Source organism: Castor canadensis, unplaced genomic scaffold, assembly GCF_047511655.1.
Source record: "Castor canadensis unplaced genomic scaffold, mCasCan1.hap1v2 HAP1_SCAFFOLD_104, whole genome shotgun sequence".
Lineage (NCBI taxonomy): Eukaryota > Metazoa > Chordata > Mammalia > Rodentia > Castoridae > Castor > Castor canadensis.
Window position 1 is genome coordinate 104,435 of NW_027395338.1, and position 18,322 is coordinate 122,756.

Below are 18,322 nucleotides of genomic sequence, written 5' to 3' on the forward strand. Positions count from 1 at the left end.
TCACATCTCTGGATCTTTTTAATGATATTTTAGGGGAAAGTGACTTTAAAATAATTCATGGCGAAGTGTTTGATGCATATTAATAAGATACTATGATAGTGTATCTAGGTTTTTGCAATTTATATTTTATATTTAGTTTCTAAAACTATATTGTGTATAGTAATTATTTATTCCATTCAACTACATAATGTCTCATTGGTTTAATAATCACATTTTATTTATACACAGTTTAACTATTCCTTTTCCAATCATTGGACTTAAGGGATTTTTCTTGCAATAATATTATATCCCTAGGCTGGCCTAGAACTCACTATGTAACCCAGACTGGCCATAAACACACCATTCTTCTCACTCTGCCTACTGGGCACTGGGAGTTCACTTCCATTTCTGGCTGGATTACTTGTTCTTCTGTCATTAGAATTTTGTTTGTATATTTTGGATATTAGTCCTATGTCTGATGAATGACTGGCAAATATTTTCTTCCACTGTGTCAGCTATCTCTTTGCTCTGTTGATTGCTTCCCTTATTTTACAGAAGCTTTTTAATTTGATGTAGTCCCATATGTCAATTCTTGCTTTTATTTACAAAACTATTGTAGTCCTAATCAGATGTCTTGAATGTATGTTTCCTCTAGTAGTTTCAGAGTTTCAGGTCTTGCTTTAGGGTCCTTGATCAATTCTGAGTGTGATTTTTGTACAGGGTGAGACATAGGGATCTACTTTCAATCTTCTATCTGTGGATTTCCACTTTTCCCAGCAGCATCAATCAAAAAGGCAGACTTTTTTTTCCAAAGTATGTTTTTGGTATCTTTTTCAGGAATCACATGGCTATAGATGAGTAGTTTTTTTGTTGTGTCCTTTATTCTATTCCATTTGTGGACCTGCATATTTTTATGCCAGTTTCATACTGTTTTTGTTATTATGGCCCTATAGTATATTCTGAAATCAGCTATTGTTATAGGTTTAAGAAAATAAGAAAGAGAACAGAGAACTAGGTAATAAAAATACAATTAAAGAATAATCAAAGTGCTAGAAAAGATGGCATATTACACACACACACACACACACACACACACACACACACACACACGCAACATTCCTGTGTGTCCATGAACCAGTACTAAGTCTCACGTACCTGGGTATAGGGATAGAAGGGCACCAGTAAGAGACTGGACAGCTAGTTGCTAAAGAAAATATTGACCTTTAGATTTATAAAACAAAGAGAAAACTTTGCTTGGAGGAGCCCAGAACTGCCTCTTGGAAGTAGGACTGGATCTGTTCCATTCCTTAAACATGCTAACATGGTTTGTTTTTGCTTTTTTCTTTCTAAATTTATTTTAATTTGTTTCTGGTAAATGTCACCTGCTTGTGCCACCCTGTGGTCAAAATAACTGCATTGAGGGCCAAGCACAGGTTAGCAAGCCTTTCCCTGGCCACTGATCAGAAGCTGATCAGCAATGTTGATCCAGTCAAAAGGTGTCGAGGGAGTGAGCAAGATGGTAGGATTCCACTCTAACCATCTATGCCCCTAAAAGCCCTGCTCAGCTCTGTATGTGTATGTGAATACACCTGCCTCTGAGAGACAGGGGCTTCTACACCTGGCTCTGGTCTGGAGGGCAGTTGAAGCCACTCAATGCTTGAGTCTCCCACCTTAAACAAAGGTAGGGGGTGACCTAAAAAGGCAGTCACTGGAATGAGAAAGTCAGATGGCTATGGCCCTAAACCCATCACCCAACCCAGCAGGTATGTGTATACATACAAGTTACAGAAACTATTCATACATCATTTTGTAAATGAAACATTAAACTGGAGACCTAGGTACAAAAGAGAAAATCTCACAGCAGACAAGCCGGAGCTGCAACTGACTCCACTGTTCAGAACAAAATACAGCCTTTGAAAGTGGCAAAGTGTTCCATGACCTACTAGCTATGCTCAGAGATTCCTCCACCCATGTCCATGTACTACTCTACATGCCTGAAACCTCCCCAACAAACACCAGCAGAACAGCAGCTGCCCCTTGTTCAAATCCTTAACTGGCCATGAAACATCACCCCCAGGCTGGACTCAGAGGGAATCCCAGGCAGTCTGTGGGCCAGATGAGATTGATGAATAAACACCACAGGCAAACAGAAAGCTGAAGAACAGAGACTGGAGGAGAACATACACTGTACTGACAGAGCCTAACAGGCACACACTTTTCTCTTCAACAAGGATAAAAAACTGATTTTTATTTTTTCTATTTCTCTTTTTACAAATTTTTCCATTGGTGGTTAATTCACCTCATTTTTCAAATCATTACATTTTCTATCCCTTTGCAATTCCTGACTATAATATCCTTCAACATAATTTAACTATGTTCCTGCACACTACTATTTTCTTTGTCTTCAGCACACATACTTCACCCTCTGATCCCCAACTTCCTTCTTCCTTATTTCACCTCAATTATTTTTACTACTTAATTTTAACTCCCTCACAAATATTTTTTACTAACTCCCTACCAGACAATATAAGAATGCCATTATCTTTCATTATATAACATGATTGGTGGTATAGATGATGTCACCAGTGGTTTTTGACTTCATATAATTATTTGGTTTGGTATTGAGTTGGGGAATTTGCTCTTGAAGAGTTATTATCCCAGACCAGTGATGAGAAATAGCACATTAACTCTACTACTGCCTAGCCTTAACAGAACATAAAGACTTTAAGTGACTAAAAATCATCAATCAGATGAGCAAAATTCAAAGCAGAAACACAAGAAATATGAAAAAGCAAAGTAACGCGAGTCTCCAGAATGTTGATAATTACACCACAAAAGATCTGAATTATGAAATTGGATGAAATGTCAAATAATAAGCTCAAAAGAATGATGATAAAAATGATCAAGTTGTGAAAGAGGACATGTGTAAATACCTCAGCAGAATGAAAGAGAATACAAACAAACAACTAAATGAATTCAAATAGGGTATAAGTAAAAAGCTAAGTGAAATAAGGAATAAATGTAAGACATGAAAGAAAATCAATAAAGATATAGAAGTCCTGAAAAAAGTCAAGCTGTATTTCTATAGATGAAAAGTTACATAAGTCAAGTAAACATTTAATTGAAAGCCTCTCCAGAAGACTAGATCAGATGCAAGACATTATAGCTATATCAGAAAAACTTGATAAAGAAAAAAGAATGAAGAAGTGTGATCAGAAAATGCCAGGGCTCTGGGTCTGTATTAAAAGACCAAACTGATAAATCATGGACATTGAAGAAGAAGAAATATAAGCTAAAGGAAATGACTAGGCAATAGTCAATTGTATGAATCCTTGTAAATCCCACAATGTATCCCTACACAGCACATCAATAAAGGAGAAAAAAAGAAAACTTCCTAAATCTTGAGAATGACATGCCTATCGAGGTATGGGAGACCTTTAGGACTATAGGTAAGACCAGAATAGAACCTCCCCAGGTCATATTACAGTAAAAACTCTATGTATAGAGAACAAGGAAAGGACATTGAAAGTTGTAATGGAGAAATACCAAGTTAGCAACAAAACAGGCCCATCTCAGCCAAAACCTTGAAGAAAACAAACAACAAATGCTAGCAAGGAGTGAGAGAAAAGGGTGACTTATACACCCAGTTGGTGGGAATATAATTAGCATAGCCACTATGGAAACAAGTATGGAAATTCCCTAAAAACTAATCATAGAACTATCATATCCTGCTGTACCAGTCCTGGGCATATATCTGAAGGAATACAAGTCAACTTCTAGTTGAGGTACCTGTACATCCATATTTATAGCAGTACTATTCATAGTACATATCAGTCTAGGTGCCATCACTGATGAATTACATATATATATATATATATATATATAAACTTACATATGTGTATGTATATATATAAAATGGAGTATTGCTCAGTCATAAAGAAAAATGAAATTATGTTGTTTCTAAGAAAAAAGATGGCTCATGATGTTAAGTGAAACAAGCCAGACAGAGAAAAGCAACTAATCCACATGTATCTCATATGTGGAATGTAATCATCATTAAAAATTAATGGCAGGAATATAAAACAGGTTCTTTCTGGGGAATGGGCACAAGTGGGAGGAGGAATGTGAAAGAAGGTATAGGGAGGTGAACATGGTTAAAGTACTTTATAGGTATTTATGAAAACAGAACAAGGAAACCTGCTGAAATTGTTTTAAGAAGGGGGCAGGGGATGAGAGGGAGTGACAGATGAGGTGAATTTAATCAGAAGATACTGTGTGCCTTTATAGAAATACCACTATAAAACCTCTTTTAAGCTAATATATGCTGACAAAAATTTTAAAGAATAAAAAATAAAATTACGTTATAAAGAAAACAAGAGTCAAAAATTCATGCTGGCCAAGGTATTTGGTCTGGAGATGTTTCCTTCTGGAAACTTTCAATATTGCAATCTCCCAAGTATAGAGGGGAGACCTAGTGCACACATCAAGGCCTGTTGTAATTCTCTCAGCTTCCACTAAAGTAGTTGGTTGTGATACCTCTGATTATCAAACTTGATTGCAGTGAAAAGGGCCTGGATTGGTAAAGCATACTACTGGAGTGTCTGTGAGGGCCATTGCAGACACCTCTAACTAAGCAGGGAAGACCTACTCTGCATTTGGGTGGTGATGTAATCCCATAGGCTGGGAGCCCAGATGGAATAAAAGAGGAAAATGGAAAGAGCCTAAGAACAGCCATTCTCTCTCTCTGCTTCCTATTGCTCTGTTGTGAGCCTCTCTGCACCACCACCTTCCCTGCCATGATGGACAGAAACCTCTGAAAATGTGAGCCAAAATAATTCCTCCCTCTCTTCAGTTGCTTTCGCAGATATTTTATAACAACAATGAAAAGGCTGACATCACATTGGTGCTGTGTGGAGACTGAGCCCTGCCCTGCCTTTCCCCACAGGTGGGAGGTTAAGGGTCTGGTATATGAAGCAAGGCTGTGTTTGTTCCAGGGGCAATTTTTGCACTCAGAGCCCCTGGCAGTCTTGGTGAGTTTCGGTGGCACTTGGACCAGGCAGGAACTCCTTTGCTCCTGAGGTCTCAGTGTGAGGTGGGGCATGGTAACACCCAACCACAGTGAATCTCCAAATGCCTTGGAGAGTGGGTGAAACAGACCTCCAAGTTCCACTCACTGAGAACACTGTAAGAGCCTGGCAATTGGCTGGCCTGTCCCAATTTCAGAAACCAGAACTCGAACCCACACAGCAAACCCCAGCACCTGGTCCCACTACTCACTGCTGCAGGCCAAAATGCCTTCCACGGCTTGAGCTCCTTGCTTCTTGAGCTTCTCAAAATCTTCCATTAGAGCTTCCCCTTTCTTATGGCTGCCTCCCCCAGCCATCTCCAGCTGGGTTACTGCTGCATGGTGACTTTAGGGACCCTGAACTATGGTTTCATGTTTTCTGATCCCAGGACAGCAGATATTTACCAACAATAGGTTTTCTCTTAAGATGGCACTTGGTTCTAGCACTCCTAGAGACTGTGAGCAATGCAATGGATTTCTTCTCCAAAGCTAGACTGTTGTGTAGGAGGAGTTGATTTTCAGACTAAATGAAGTGGATTTGAACCTTGCAAAAATTGTACACTGTTGCCACAGTTTGACCCAATGTTTTGCCTTTGTCATTGGAACTAACTGCATTTTCTGGGCTCCAACTGCACGGTAGGCCTCAGATTCCTCTTCCCCTGCTAGGGACCTGGGGTTGGAGTTTAGCACTGCTTGAGACTTTTCTCTGCATTGCCTTTCTGCTTCTCTGCTTTTTTAGCTTTCTTGTCACTTCTTTCTTGATTCTGGGAACACTTCCTCTCTTGCACTCCTTGGAATATAGTTTCTTCCTTTTGCCTTGACCCTTCTCACTAGCAGAGTAGTGCAAAAGACCCTTCTATTCTTCTATCTTACCTCAGAGCCTCTCTCTTTCCCTTTGTGAGCATCATAACAGATGATCAAATACTTAAAATAGTGAATCATAATTGTGGCAGGTAAGGGGAAAATGTAAGTAAGGAGCAAAGCTCAGGTTGGGCCTGAACCTGGGTGTTCACCTGGCTTTCTGTGGAGGTGAATGTCCAGGATAACGGTGTAATAGAATGTGGAGATAATGGTGGAATAGAGTGTGGAGCCATCATACAGCTGCCACAAGAAGCTGTCTATCCCATTTCAAATCTTGTTCTATGCTACATGTTGTAATACAGTTGTGAATACTCCTGTGTTAACATGTGGGCCCAGAAGTCCATCTTCCCATAGCAAGAGATACATACTATTTCTAATAAGGTGGCAGTAATCCATTTTGTGCTTTCTAAGAAGACAATGTAATGATTTTTAGGAATGTTGTCTAAAATGTTAGGAGCTATCATGCCTCAGTAACCTGAATGTTCAAGAGGACATCTAAAACTGTGCTTTGATCTTGAGTTTGGAGGGTTTCAGGTTGTAACAGAAGAACACTCAAAACCAAAATTCTGTTTTTCTTTTTTCATTTTTGGTACAGGATTTTGTCAGGTAGTCCAGGCTGGCCTCAAAGTCACTATATAGTCCAGGCTGGCTTTGAATTCAGCATCTTCCTACCTCAGCCTCCTGAGTGCTAAATTGCAGGTATGTGCCACCAAGCTGGGCAACACTGTGTTTTTTATTGGCCCTCTCTACCACTAATGAAGCACTCTGTCTTATTCTTTGGTATTTTCTTATGCCTCTCTCTCTTTATGTATTTTCCCATTGGCTTAGAGCTCTTGGGCTTACTTTCTGAGGATTGAGCTTCCACTCTTTCATTCCCCAGATGATGTGATTGCCACCATCTGTACTGTTGGTTAAAGTGAATTTAGACAATGACAAGTATGATTACTGTGCCTATAGAAAATTAGTGCACTAGGTGGACATCAGAAACCCAGGCCTTTGGAGGCATGGGCCTACAGTGCAGCATCAGGTGATTAAGGGGGCAGCACCCTGTGAGGGATGGTATGAACAGAGCTTCTATACAAATGACCATGGTGTTCAATCCCATGAAGAGGTTTTAAGAGTCCAGCCTTCTAGGGTCTCAGTTCCTGGGAATATTGCAAAAGATGGCCTAATACTCTGGTGGGTGTAAATTATTGGGAAGGCAGGACATTGTAAGATATTTAGTTGTCATAAATGAATTGTCTGCTTGGGGCCTCTTTGCATAAACTTGCCAGGCTCAGCTTTCCTTTAAATAAAAGGAAGAAATTTATTATACTGTTTATTACTCACTTAGGGGCTCTTATTTTATTTTCTCTCCTTGAATTTACATTAGCAGTACATTGTAGAAATTTGAATGCAAATCATTGTTCTAAGCCTCCATTGAATACCTGTCCCTAGATACCTGCAAGAAACCTATTGTTTCCTCAGGGATAAATTCAGCCTATGCCAGACTTAGAAAATTCAAAAACAGAGTTTTTGAAGTTGGCTAGGATCTCAAAGATATACCCCACTAACATTTCATTTGATGGAAATGAGGACATATTTAAAGAGTAACTCATTCAAGTTTACCCAGTTGTTTAGTGCAGAGCTGGGTCTCCAGTTACATTTGCTAGGCTCTCATGTTCATGCCTTAAACAGGAGAGCAGAGCTTCATACAGATTTCAAATCACAGTTGCCAAATGGAGATCAGTGAAGGAACATAGTGCTGAAATTGGTTTTGATTGCATGTTTATTTCTTCTAATAACTAATCTGCATGCTGCACCCACTTTTTCCTTTCTTGTTACAATGAGGCTATGGAGCTGTGATCCTGATAGGTCACGGTAGTGTTAAATAATCTCCACCTGCCAATACTGTCCATACTTGGGCCCTGGATGAGTTCTGTGAGGGAGGGGCAAGTATCAGTTTTGTTTTCAACTGTCCCCCCCAAAAAAAACTATAACCCAATATCTATGTCATGTCTAGATATGTTATAAAACTGACTGTTAAGACGTTTTAAGTATACTTGGAATTTTTAATAGAAACTTGAATGGAAAAGTTTTCCTTTCATTTGAACCACAGAAATACTGAGTTGCTTTTATATACTGTAGGTGTAAGTAGAATGCTTTCCTTTTCTAAGGAAAAAGCTAACTGAAATGATTTAGCTGAAACTTGCAAAAGGAATAATCATAATTGCATTATGAATGTAAAGATCTCAACTAACATATAAATAGCTCAAATCTTTTCTGAAATAATTACGATTATAATTTTATTTATAATGCTAAATAACTTGAGTCACATTGTAGTTATATCTTAATATAGAGGATTATAATTAAATAGTAATATGACATGCAGAACAACAAAAATTTGTATATTTAAGTCTATACACGTTACTGTTTTTTCTGTTTATAAAGGATATTTTTTGTGTAGCAGTACTGGGGTTTAAACTCAGCCTCATGCTTGCTAGTCAGACACTCTAGCAGTTGAACCACACCAGCTTATTTTCTGACTTGAAGGAAGTTATTAACAACTAAGTTTGTATACAGATTTTCATTTAACCATCCTCTAGATTTAATTCACATTTCAGTGACTCCTTGACAGTTCTTTCTGTGGATATTAGTTTGATTATTATACTGTACAAATATCCAACTTACAGACAATAGTAGGAAAGCTATGGAACTTCCTAGAATTACTTTTCCTGGTGCATACTTGGAAAGCCTTATGCAGCATGAGATCCTTTGTATTCACGCTTATAAAGGACTTTATCCCCAGCTCTTTTTGCTTCAGTAATTTTTTTGGATAGGGTCTCATTTATGCCATCGGGCAGTTTTAGACTGTGATCCTTCTATCTATGGCATTGAGCATAGCTGGGAGCACAAGTCTGTGCCATGTCTGCCCAACTTCTTTGCTGAGATGGGTTCTTGGTAACTTGTTGCCTGGTCTAACCATCATGACCAATCCACATCTGTCAGTTTTCATAAAAATATTTGAAGTCATCTTAAGATATTGACTATGTTGTTTTTATAAAGTTAAGTTTTACTTTTAAATTCGATTTAAAATTATTTTTACCAATTTTCCTTTTCGTACATATATTTTAAAAGTGTTTAAAATTTGAACTCTATAATTTTGTGTCCTTTTTCCTTTAAGTAAAAACATTATCTTAATATTAGTTATCTTTTTCTCATGCCTTATGACCAAATAAGAACTTTTTAACTTTTACATAAAAGCCAATAAAAAGATGCAATCTTACATAAGCTGAATTGAATAATTTTTTTTTTGGTGGCACATGGGGTTTGAATTCAGAGCTTCATGCTTGCTATGCAGGTACTCTTATCTCTTGATCGACTTTGCCAGCCATTTTTTCTGTTGGGCATTTTAAGACAGGGTCTCCTGAACTATTTGCCTGGGGTCAGCTTCAAACTGTGATCCTTCTGAGCTCTGCCTCCCGAGTATCTAGGATTGCAGGCATGAGCCACCTTGCCCTGCTGAATTGAATAGCTCTTAGTTAAAAAGTAACAATATTTTTACAGTATGGAGAAGAGTGGAAGGATGTAATACTTCATTCTATTTTTGTTTTTGGCAGTACCGGGGTTGACAAGTCCTGATTGCTAGACAGGCCCTCTACTACTTGAGCCATACTTCCAACACTTTTTGCTCTGGTTATTTTTGAGATAGGTTCTTGATTTCTACCTGGGCTGATTTGGAACATAATCATCCAATTTTTATGCTTCTTGCCATAGCTGGGATGAAATTTTTTTTGGTTGAGCTGTTTTCTCACAAACTTTTATGCCCTAGCTAACCTAGATGCACATTCTTTCCAAAGCCCTTTCCTATGTAGCTGTGATGACAGGATTGGGGCACCGTGACTGGCTATGTCTTTTCTGACACACCTAAAATTTGAATGCTATTAATTTATGGGAATTTATTTGGGAATTCAAAAAGATCCAGGAATGAAGCACTTTTTAGGGTTTAAAGGGAATTTTTTCACTTTTATTTCAAAGTACTCTAATTTGGATTCTAGAAATTTTTTGCCTGTTATTGGATAAATATCAAAGATTTACTACAAAATACAATTTTTCTTAATGTTAAATATTTATGAATAAATTGTAATTTAAAAAATTTCCCTTAGAATCTTGTACGTTAATACTTTTGATCACTGGAGTGTTTTGATCACTGTGCTTTTTACACATCAGTTACTTGATATTTTGAATTAATATTTTAGCAATACTTGGATACTTGGATATCGTCCAGCTTATGACAATGAAAGATGTATTTAATGGTTATTAGTTTGTGCACTGAGATTTATAACATTCCAGTTTTGGAAAAACTCCATCTCATTAAATAAACCTGTGCTGAGTTAAGAATAAGCAATGTGTAAACTGTATAGCTTCAAAGTAATTACAGACTTGTTCAGGTCTGCCTTTAAATATTTCTGATTTTAGAAGAAATAGAGAACTTGCAAATTCCAAATTTAATGAATGACAATTTAAATTCCATTCTTCTTTGAACTCTTTGTATAAAATTTTTATTTTATTGGGGGTGGAGGGGGTAGAAATGATCCAAATAATATATGCACATGTGAATAACTGAATTAAAAATTGTATTTTAGATCCATTGAAGCTTTCCAATTTCTGGTTTGAATTTAAGAAATTATTCCTTCATTTAAAATAATTTTTAAATTCCTGTGTAGATCAAAGGGTTTTGGTATAGCTCAGTGATAAAGTGCAATAGTGCCAAAACAAACAAAATGAAACAAAACAAAAAACCTACAAAGGACAAACACTATTGACTTTTCTACGATCTCAATGAGAATGTTCCTTATGGATAAACTTAATTCATAGATTTGACTGTAATGAACAATGTGCTATGATGAAACTATTTACACATCACTATATATTTTGAAGTAAAAGAGAAGCAATTGCTTATTTTGTCAAACATTTGGTAAGTTTTTTATGAAGTCTGTATGCTACATTTTGAGACCTGTTATATGTATTTGTATAGGCATATTATGTGTATGTCTATATATATATATATGATCTCAGTTTCTGTACATTGAAATAATAGCCTGATGCAATTAGGCACAAGCTCCCATATCTGTTTCTGGGATTAATTGTATGATTTCTAAAGGAAGTTTGGAGCACTCAGTCAGGGCTTCATGTAAGAAGTGGGTACATTTTAAAAGGACAGAAGTGTCCATACAACAGAGAGGATAGTGGGGCTCTAAAAACCAGAAAGAGCACACAAGCACAGAGTGGTGGAAACACTTTAGCACATCATGGAAAACAGTGTCTGTTCGCTTGGGGGGATGTAAAAATATTCCCTCAGAGTATGGTGTACATGTTTGACTTAATTAAGCGGTGAGACATCTAATTTTCTGAGCTAAGATGTTGGCCTGATGAAAAAAACCGAGGAAGAGTCAGCAGGTTGTAAAGAGGGAAGTGACCTAACTCCAGTAATGAAGGAAGGGAGACTGAATTTTAGAGGTGGTTTGCCCAGAGCACACACTTGTCATGTCAGGAATATTTCCTGGTAATTTTGGCACATGAACTTATGTTCCCCTGTGATCTGTGGGAGAAATATGTGCTCATATGTGCTCATTTTCAATAGGTCATATGTGAACACTGGTTTTCTTTATTTACAGCAGGGCTAATGGATAATTCCATTAGTGGAAACATGGAATCTTCAAAGAGCAGTGCAGATTTCATGGAGTGAATCATGTGTCCATCAGTTGAAAAAATGGGAGAGAGTTTGTAAACCCCTACAGTTCCAGATGTTTTGAAAATTTCCCCCCACTAGTTAATTGAAATGTCAGCTTTTTGTAGATATTAAAGAGAATGCATACTATAATTATGAAGTAATAATTTTTATTTTCCCACAAAAGCTCATTAGTGTTTATCTGACATGGATTAGGAGGTTCATGAATTAAATGTGTAAGGAACAAGAATTAAATACATAAAAATGAGAAAAGTACAAAAATTCCTTCAAAAGTGGATTGTAATTTCTTTATGAGGGGGAGACTCTATATTATCAGAAGTGGTTACTGATTACTGGCATGATTATGGCACATTTGAAATACAGACTAATGTCTTATCTAATCCAAAGCCTTCTCAAATGTAACTTGAACATTTTAAAGGCCTCACACTTGTACAGAGCCATTTAATGATGATCAATGTGGCTATCAATTTGGGGTATTACTTAGTCTAACAGCAAAGAAAGAGTGGTGATTTTGGTAGTAGTAAAAAGGACTGAAGGAAACAGATTTCAAAAACACAGTTGCCAAGAAAATCTGCCTTTACTCCAAACTTAATAAGAAAATAGAGCATTTGAGATAATAAATACCAAGCCAAGTAAAGCACCACAAAGCCATCTCTAAACCACCTTTAGAGTTTATGTACCAGCCATTGCTGCTTAATGGCTTTCAGGGAAGACAAATGAAAAGTGTCATTTTAATTGGTGCCAATGCTAATTCAGGCCTTGGCAATCTGTTTTTCTGTCTTGGAATCTTTGCTTGGCAGGGCTTGTCTGCCAGTGAAGGTTGCTTACTAGCTATGGTGCTTCTGTACCATTTATTGGGCAGACAGTTGCCATGGAGGGCTTGCTTATGACATTTTCAAGTCAAGCATGACAATATAGCCAAAATTACGTGAAGATTTTGAAAAAGACAATGAAATGCCAACTTATCCTCAAGGAAAAATTTTTGTGGGTCTGTTCATGGGAATGATAGTTTTTAAAGAGCATATTTCAGCTGGGGGCAGTGATAAAAGTTGGGCATTTATACATTTCTTTCAATTACAGCTTAGGTGCACATACTCCTACTGTGCTCTATTGACTATTTCTCATTTATATGGTGCTGTTTAAAAATAACAGAATTTTCGGAAGGGTGAAGATGGTCTCTGAAATGTAGAGTATTATATTTAGGGAATATTAGAAACATAACATTAATTTGATACCTTAAATGTTTGAATATTAAGAAGACTATACCTTAAATGCTTTGCTTTAGAAATTTGAATCCTTTTGGACATAGAGCAAGTGAATGTTACTTTGTAGTGTTTAATTTCATGTACTATATGTCATATAATTTCATGTGAATTAGAAATATTCCATTATAAATACTAACTACACTCATATCAACATTTCTACAATTTTTCAATTGTTATATTCTTTATGTATACTTAAGCTAAGTTATTTTGAAGAACTCAGTGGCTTTGAAACTTTCATGAATTTAATGATCATTTTGATGTATTGTTGAATAATAAATTTTATTCATTTTTCATTTTCAGCTGATTTTCATATCAGTGGGCACATTGTTGTTACTGGTTGGAGGATACACAGCACAGCGAACATATGTAGTTTTGGTGCATGGCCAAAACACCTGAAGAAAGGCATGAATGCTTTGAAGCTATTTTAAGAGAAAGAGAACTACAAAAAGGTGGGTGCATGAATCAGGAACCATTATAATCTGGGAAGATTCTAACTTAGTACAAGCACAGAAAACAGGGAAAAGATACAAAAAGTGGATTGTTGTGTGATGTTCACTTTGATTTACTATGTGATATGTGATGTAAGGTATATACTAAAATATTTTTGAACACTTACATTATTATTAATATAAAAGGAAAACTTTATACAGTTAGTAACATTTATAGTATGGCTTGCAATGTTTATGATTTCACTTGCTTTACTACTTGTTCATGTTTCTTTACACATTGGTCTTGCCATTCTTATAGCAGTATCATGGCCTTTCTTCAATAGACAGACTTCCATAATGTACTGTCGTAAGATCTACAACAATTACTCTCTATATTTTTACAGTACAGAGAAAATTCCTAGAAAAATATGTTAGCTTCCTAAGTACAGATTTAGGTACTCTGTGTGTGTGTATAAAGGTTAAATGTTGTTGGAATGTCATTGAATATAATGTAACGTAGTTAATAAGTAGTTTGTTCACATGAGGAATCCTAGTTAAAATTTGCTCCTAGGAAGGGTTTCAAAAGTACGTGGTGTGACAACATTCAGGTACATGAAATTTATCTGCAAGAAAACTTGTTTTTAATAGTTCCGCTCAGAAATAGAAATGCTTGTATTTCTTTTCCTATTGATGTCTTCCTTTCTTTTTTGTGAGACTGGGGTTTGAACTCAGGGCCTTGCACTTGCTAGGCAGGTGCTGTACCACTTGAGTCATGTTTCCAGTCCTTTTGGTTTATTTTTTTGATAGGGTCTTAAGTGTTTGCCCAGAATGGCCTTGACTACAACCTTTCTACCTGCATCTCCATAGCTGGATTAAAAATAAATGCCCCCACACTCAGTTTACTCTTTGAGATGGGGTCTCACTAACATTTTGGCCAGGTTGGCCTTGAACCAGGCTTCCTGCTGTCTGCCTCCCAAATAGCTAGGATTAGAGATGTCCACCACTACACCTGGCTTTTGATCTTTTGATTTTTAGGAATGACAGCACTGTTAATTACTTTTCGTGAGATTCAGGAATAAACACCTCATTTGCAACAAATTTCAGAACACAAAGAACCCTTTCTTCTATATTCAAATGTTTTCCCTTGCATAATATGCAAAATTTCTACTTTGATGAAAATATTCATGATGCACATTTGTGTAAGAATTTCCAACACATTTTCAAATTCATATTCCCTTGATTCATCTAGGATAAAGAACCAGATAGAAAAATTTAAAACAGGTTGTGAATTCAGAACTGATTCTAAGATGTGTTGAACCTAGCAATCCATTCAAGTAGCAAAGCAAAAAACTTAAAAGTGGAATTTTTGTTAGATCAAGTCATTTTCCCCCCACAATGAATGTGATCCACCCAAGACAAAAATTTGAAAAAGAAAGAAAAGAAAGAAAGAAGTTTCTACAAAACACTTTATGATATCTATTTTTATCAGGCTCCGTTCTTGTGATATATAGTTCACACCTAAAATTGAATCATGTTTTCTGATATCATGAACTATATAGAGATAATTATGTTTTTAGCCCAAATAAGAGGTTGAGATTTACTAGAAATGTGCCATGTATTATATGTGCCAGGAATAAGAAAAGTGGGTGAGGAGAAATAATGAAGAGAGTTAAATGATGTAAGCCAGACTGCTGGAGGAAGGATAGCAGCATTTCTGGATTCTTATTTTCTTTATTTGTGGTGTTTAAGGATATGCATTGCTGGGAACATAATTATAATTATTGTCTAACAAGAAGCTTTGGATACTGAGCCTCCAGGGGTATAGAGGATCTAATAGGTAGGCATGTGACCAACTCACTCCATAACACTACCTTAGTGAGGAAACAACATTGGAGTCTCTTTCTGGAGACAGGATCAGCTCTTGACCAGGATTCCAAGACTCAATTAATCTACAGGCACTTCGTGAGCACACATCTTCCATCATCAATATTCAGATGAGAATGATATTGAACATCATTCCTCTCAAAGCCAAGCAGGTAACATTATATCACTTTCTTAAGATATTTGGAGTGAGTTCAGGAGAAATTGGTATATCAGATTAATTTACTGTTTAATTCATTTTTGCTGATATATATTTTATCATATATACATCCAAAATGAATACTGGTTTCTTTTCTTTTCATTTATTCATATGTGCATACAATGTTTGGGCCATTTCTTCCCCCTACTCAACCCCTTCCCTCTCCCCTGTGGCCCCTCCCTCTATGAATACTGGCTTCATTGAAGATTTTATTCATAATTTTGTACATAAACAACTTTTTCAGAGTTAGTTTCAATACATTAACACGTCATTCTTACTTGTATTTATCATGCTATGGATGTTCTCTTCATTTCTTCTTGCCTCAGCTGCCATAGAATATTCCTGCCTTCTGAGCAATAAAGTCATATTTGAAATTGTTCATAACCTGAAAAACGCACAATAAGAAATGTCAGCTTGAAGGCTCTAAGGCCAATCACTGTTCTATTATGAGTGATTTTGCTTTATTCATTTTTCATTTTTAATCAACCTCCAGCCATTTTATTCAGATTTATTGAAGTATTATTGAGTAACTACTACATACCCTTAAGGTGTAAAACATGATGTTTAGATATACAATGTATATTGCAAAATGATTGCCACAATCAGACTAATAAATGCATACACCATTCTCTACTGTACAAGCAGATCATCCAAGTTCTCATACCACTGAAGATATTTCCCAACCACAAGGCATATTCTGAAGCCAGGTTATTCTGAAGCACATTGAAATGTGAAAATACGTTATACTTAATACATACATATGTGTGTGTAATTATATTAAATATATATAATTATCTGACAATAAAGATAAACTACCTAGTAATTTCAGGAAAGAACTCCTTTAGGATGAGACAGAGAATCTAATTAGTAGAGTTGCCAGCTTCTCTTAGAATTAAATGCTAAAGGAGATGACTTGCAATTCAATATGTGATTATTCTGAACTTCCTATAGAGAGGCATTGTTTTCTACTCTAAGCATAGGGCCGTGTGGGCGGATGCCACTCACCTACTACAAATAAGTTTTGAGTAGGGTTGGACAAATCTTGAAGACCAGACAAAGTGTAGATGCTTTTCTCAGGAAGAAGACACTGAAATTGGAAAGATATGATAACCTTTGTGACTATTCAGTGATATTAATTGTGTACTACCTAGAGGCATTAGTATAAAATTGTTCAAGAGAATCAGTTCAGATGTGAGAATGTTGAACTATTTCCATAGAAGGCAGATTTCTCAAAGTCATTCTTGTGTTTTAAGAGAAGAACCCAAGGCATGGGTTAATTCTAACCCCAAATCTATGGCATACTTTGTTATATTCTCAACACTTAGAATAAGGCATATAAAGTAGTTTGGTATTCAACAATTTTTTGACAAAGGGAATGGATATGAAAAGAAGAGTGAGTAATAATGGAAGGAAGCAACAGAAGAAAAGTTTTAGATATTCATTTGAATGTAATGCATGCAAGAGGAAGACTCCCTTTCTAACTCATTGGTTCACAAAATTCAGCATACCTCAAAAGTCTCTGGAAGTTTTCTTAAAGCACATCCAGCAGGTTCACGGAACCAGTGGGTGCTAGCAATAAGTCTGAGCAGGCACATATAATTTATATTTCTCACACTGACCCAAGTGATGCTGCTGCTGTTCATACTACAATTTATTATTTTTAACCCACTTTTTCCATCAGACTAATTTGCATCATGGAAGGTATAAATCAAACAGCTATTTTAGAATTTGTGCTACTGGGATTGACAGATAATCCAGAACTACAACCCTTCTTCTTCAGCCTCTTCCTGGTCATGTACGTAGTTACCATCCTGGGAAACATGCTCATTATTCTGACAATCAGTTTTGACTCCCACCTCCACACCAATGTATTTCTTCCTTTCCAACCTCTCCTTCAATGACATTTGTCTCACCACTAGCACAGTGCCCAAGATGTTGGTGAACATCCAGAGACAGATAAAAGCCATCAGCTATGTGGGTTCTCTAACTCAGGTATGCTTTGTCCTGGTTTTTGTTGGAATGGAAAATTTTCTGCTTGGAGCAATGGCTTACGATCGTTATGTGGCCATTTGCCACCGACTTAGGTACACAGTCACTATGAATCCACGCCTCTGTGCTCTCCTGATTGTTTTCTCCTTACCCATCAGCATTACAGATGCTCTTATTCACATTTTTATGGTGTTGCCTCTGTCCTTCTGCACAGACATGGAAATCCCCCACTTCTTCTGTGAACTTGCTCAAATAATCCGACTCACTTGTTCAGATACCCTCAATGATAACATCCTGATACATTTTGCTGCTTACTTATTTGGTGGAGTGCCGCTCTCCGGAATCATTTACTCTTATATTCACATTGTATCCTCTGTTGTGAGAATGCCATCAGTGGGAAGAAAGTATAAAGCCTTTTCCACTTGTGGGTCTCACCTGTCAGTTGTGTCCTTGCTCTATGGGACAGTTTTGGAAGTTTATATTATCTCTGCATTTACTAACTCACTCCCAAAAACTTCAGTGGGTTCAGTGATGTATTCTGTAGTCCCTCAAATGATGAATCCCTTTATCTATAGTCTGAGAAACAGAGACATTAAGAAGCACTGAAGAGACTCATCAGTAAGATAGCACGACTTCTGTGATGGGCCATTTGCTTTGGATTTGGATTTTCAGAGTAAGTCAAAGATGACAGAGTTCTTGGTGAGTGCAGGTTGCTTCAACATTCTGCCACTATGTTTTTTTCCTTATTGACCATGTTATTTAATGATCAAGTACATGTTAATTTGGCTTGAAACCTGACATTGATTTTTGTCCAACTATGTGATATTTGAAATGTGATTTCACATCTCTAAACATTATATCTTTCTTGGGTTCCACAAAAGCATAGCTCGTATCTCATAGTCTATTATAATACTAACTTTTTAA

The 18,322-nt window shown here is 36.6% G+C and overlaps 1 pseudogene; it reads left to right on the forward strand.

Moving 5' to 3' along the window:
- The first annotated feature begins 17,103 nt into the window (after positions 1 to 17,103).
- LOC141420305 (olfactory receptor 7G2-like) lies at positions 17,104 to 18,039 on the forward strand (annotated as a pseudogene).
- The last annotated feature ends 283 nt before the right edge of the window (positions 18,040 to 18,322 follow it).